This window comes from Varanus komodoensis, unplaced genomic scaffold (genome assembly GCF_004798865.1).
Source record: "Varanus komodoensis strain SLA01 unplaced genomic scaffold, ASM479886v1 scaffold23, whole genome shotgun sequence".
Taxonomy (NCBI): Eukaryota; Metazoa; Chordata; class Lepidosauria; order Squamata; family Varanidae; genus Varanus; species Varanus komodoensis.
The window spans coordinates 6,408,341-6,413,102 of NW_025335627.1; the positions used below are offsets into that span (position 1 = coordinate 6,408,341).

A 4,762-nucleotide genomic window follows, 5' to 3' on the forward strand; every position below is an offset into this window, starting at 1 on the left:
CTTGTCCACATCATTGGGCCGCAATAATTGAAATTCCTCCAGTAATTATGCAAGCTTCAGGTAAGCATGTTATCCTGACAGGGTCTTGGGGTTAGAGGCCTGCCTTTTCTGATGGTGTTGTCCAGGCAATTAATACTAATAGAAGGTGTCTGCACAAAACCTGAAATGATCTGCCTTAAAACCTCAAGACCATTTTTGAATAAATTATGCAAACTAAACACATTTGCTACATTTATGTGGAAAACAATGTATTTGATTGCAAGACTGACAGGGACTAACAGAAGGGAAGAATTAACAAAGGAACTGTTTGTGATACATGTTTCAGAGAAGTGTCCCTCAGGGGAGAGTTTTTCCAAAAAATCATATTGGGGCCTTGGCACAATATACATCTGACAGCTAGTGGAAACTGCCATCCGGTCTGCCACCATAATGGCTGGATACAGTCCATAAAAACTGAGTTGCTCCAGATTCAGCGGTATCCAGGAAGCTTCTTGTTCCTCTGTTGTGGCAAAATACACTCCCTCCAGAATTAGGATTGGCCCTGCTCTTTTGTCTTTCAGAAAAGGCATTAAAACACATCTCTGTGCCATGGACCTTTAATATTTATTTATTTATTTATTGTATGCTGTTCTATTATACAAGATCTCAATTAAAACAACCATTTCAATAATAAAACAGAACAAAACAATAAACCAAACAGAGTGACTAAACTAAAAAACTATTAGAGTTTAAAATAGTTTAAAGTAAAAGGTTTTGACCTGGTGCCAAAAAGAGTATAAACTTGGCACCTGGTGTACCTCTCTGGGGAGTACATTCCAGGGTCTGGGTGCCACAGCAGAGAAGGCCCTACTCCAAGCTGATGACCTTTAACCTCTCTTAGAGAGGGTTCCCGGAGTAGGGCTTCTCCCATAGATCTTAAGGGGTGTGAGGGCATATAAGGAAGGAGACGTTCCTTCAGGTATCCTGGTCCCAAGTCATTTAGGGCTTTATAGGTCAAAACCAGCACCTTGAATTGAGCCCAGACTTCAATTGGAAGCCAGTGGAGCTGGTAGAGGACCAGCGTTATGTGAGAATATTTGTTAGTGTAGTGTTCTTAATGGGTTAGGGTTTTATTATTTCATTTGAAATTGGTTATGCACTGTCTTGGTGGTCTTTCGTAATATGCAAATAATGGTGATAACTAATAGATGAATATATAAAAAATACATTTGTTGCTTTTGGCACAGTTTGACAAATTGTAAAGTTGTAGGCCCTTTTTGTTATCATTTTTAATAAAATATATTGACAAGATTTACTCTACTAAACCTCATATAGTCTGGGTAGTAAATGAAGCGGTTGTACCGTCTAAATAATATTCACAAAAAAGAAAGAAATTATACAGAAGCACAAATCACATCAATCTCTCTCTGTAGTCAACCATTCAGAAGACATATGAGTGGTGGACTCATGTATTTATAGATAAATGAGTGTCAGTCAGTCCTATCTGCTTTTACAGATAAAATAAAAATAGACTCTCCACAATGCATTCATTCCTGACTGTGTTAATTCTTTTAAGCATTCATTAATCAGAAATAGAAACTGAGATCATTTGCTGCGAAGTTAATTTGAAGATGAACATCACTGAACTGTATTGGCTTTTTGTAAGCTGACATTCCTAAGGAATATCCCTATAATAACTGAATAAGTGTGAAATGTAGATTGTTGTTAAATGGTATGTTGAAGGCTTGTGGAGTAGTAAAATGGCTCTGTGTGAGTTGAGAGTTGGTAAAATACTCTTTTTGTAATGCTTTTTAACTGTCCCCTAGAAGTACCACTTCTTCCTATCCCTTTCCACTTTTCAGTGTCATAGAATTTACCAGTCTGAAGCTCTGAGAGAAAGCAAGTGCAAAAGAAATACTTACAGTGTTGGCTTGGTGGTGGAGGAATCAACTATGCTTCTTTTGCAGAAAAAGAGTCTTTATGGCTCTTAAATAGCATGAGAAGTTCACTCCAGAGCATTGCCTTGAGGCGTATACCTCTGCTATGCAATTTAATAACAGGACAGGTTCATAATAGGACAGAACCTTAGATAACCAGGCTTTCAGGGCCTTAAAGGTTAATCCCACACACATTCAGATAGATGCATGGAGAAAAATGGTGTTAAAAGCCTCTAAGGAAAACAAGCACTTCGCTTTGGCAGCTGACAACAGCCAAACTAGGGAAGCAGATATTCAACTGGCCATCAAAAAGCTGACCCCATGTATTTCTGCTCATCACATTGCCAGTGCATACCCCATTGGTCTTTACATTCTGAAGCATATTTCACATTTCTATCCTGATCCACCTGCTGTTAACCTTCCGTTTTCTAAACACTGCCCAGATTTCAAAAGACAATAGTAGCTCTATGGTAAGGGGAAACAATGGCTGTTCAAAAGCTGTTCTTGAAAAGCAGCATCTCAACAGTGATTAGGGCCTACTCACCAGTTCTAGACACTTCTTGTGTCCATAAGCAGCAGCATAGTGCACTGTATTGTAGCCATCTTTGTCCTGGATTGAAGGGTTGGCTTCATTTTGAAGAAGGAATTCTAGACACCTGTGAATTATTTACAAGGATGCAAAGTTATAACACTGAGCTGTGCAGGATGATTGATGCCAAGATAAAATGTACTGAAGTATAAAGGTCCTTTAATGCTAATTTTTCCAGTGTGTACTTAACAGAATCTTACATCTGTTACATGTTGGTCTTTTCCATCATATTCACTTAAGCTTTGTGCTGAAGTAATCAATGATCTGGATGTAATGAGCTTGCTATAAGAGTCTGCTCGGAATCAACTAGCCATTCTTCCTCCTCTACATTCTAGAACTTATTTCTATGGAAAAACAAACTGCATACATTTTAGTGCTTTGTCACTTTGGGCACAATCCTGATATGAATTTGAATTATATTCTTTGAGTTATACAACAAAGAGTTGCCAGCTTGACAACTAAAGAGGATTCTCATAGATATCCTAACTCATTGCTAATTAATACAAAGCAACAGTTACAGCAACAAAATAATGACACAAGGAAGACCAACTATGAATATTACATTTGTGAAGGACAAATATTCCTCACAGCATGTTCCCACAATACATTTGACTTAAAGACAAGTGGTACTGAAACACCACATACAAAATGTATTAAAACACCACAGCAGCAGTATTAAAAACAAATGCCACGCCTGCACACATGTATTGCTACATTCATGCTCACACGCACACACAAAGACCAGAATCCTCAAGTTATTGCTTCATAGTTTCAGTTGTTGTATGTAACAGCACACTGAGTGAGCAAAAACTAGGGAATGAAAGTAACTGCAACCCACAGAAGCAGAAGCATTATACAGCAATGGAGTCAAACTGACGTATTGACACCAAACTTACAATGCAGCTTCTTTTTCCTTCGTTTCATTCGCTCTTTCAAGTTCTTCAGCATTTTCATGGGAGTTACCCAAAATATTCTTTCTTCTTAACATAAGGAACAGAAAAATGCAACTCATTTTGAGAAAAGACACTTCAGAGGTTCTTTGGCTTAGGTTGTTACCCAGTATTTTCACTTCAAAGGATACACTCTGGGTAAAAACATCTTTTTAATCGATGCTTGATTGACACCTGGACAAGAACCATGTCAAGATGTTTTTATGTTGTATGAAGGGGGATGAGCAGTAGATTTCTCAACCCTTCATTCCCTCTGCAGCCTCCAGCACCACATCTCATACTGTTCTAGCAGTTTGGGGAGGCGGCACTGAAGACAGAATAAAGAAACAGAGTATTGCTACCCTGCTGCTTTTGTCCAGTAGAAAGCCTTTACTATATCTTGCTTTATTCTGCAAACAGAATGAAGCTCTTCTTTTCAAAGCAGGTCTGGATGCAACCTACAGTAAATAAATCAGGTCAGTGGGAGGAATGTAAAACCTATGATGACCATTTAAAAAAGACAGAAAAGGAAAAAGGACTCTAAGTTTAATATTTCTGACTCTGGCAGCAAAAGGCAGCCTTAGATTCTAAGCACTGAAGAATGTGGTTTGTGGCTCTAGCAGATTCTGTAGCTGGTAAGAACACTGAACCTGAACCACACTACTAGTTGGGAAGGAAAGAGGTAATTGTTCCTGGTATGCATTTCAGGGCCAAGGAGACATGGACTCTTCAGATGTGGAGGATGAACCCTGGGAAATGGGGCCTCCAGATATCAAGATGGAAGAGGTGCATGGCCTGGTTCGCCCGGGTCCTAAGGAAGATCCGGTTCCACCCTCAAAGGCCCGCTGTGACGACTTTGCCAGGCATTTCAGGGAGAAAATCGCTCAGATTCGTCAAGAGCTAGACACCACTAATGAATCAGAGGTTTCTCGGGAGACGCCAATGCTGCCGTCTGGTCCAGCATTATTGGATGAATTTCAGTTATTGTGGCCCGATGATGTGGACAAGGTGCTTGGACGAGTACGTCCCACCACTTGCCTATTGGACCCTTGCCCATCTTGGTTAATAAATAATTTCAAGCACGGGATTGGGACCTGGATCTTGGAAGTGGTTAACGCTTCTCAGAGGGAGGGTCGGGTGCCTGCCCCTTTAAAGGAGGCGGTAGTCCGACCGGTCCTGAAGAAGGCGTCACTGGATCCAGAGATGGCCACTAACTATAGACCTGTGGCCAACATCCCGTTTCTGGGCAAGGTGTTAGAGCGGGTGGTGGCGGGAAAACTCCAAGCACTCTTGGATGAAACTGATTATCTAGACCCATTTCAGTCCGG

At 40.3% G+C, this 4,762-nt stretch overlaps 1 protein-coding gene across 1 annotated transcript in view; it reads left to right on the plus strand.

The window, feature by feature from the left end:
- The window catches only part of ANKRD44 (ankyrin repeat domain 44), a 162,135-nt gene that overhangs the window by 111,998 nt on the left and 45,375 nt on the right, over nucleotides 1-4,762 (plus strand). The gene's annotated exons all lie outside the window — the stretch shown is intronic.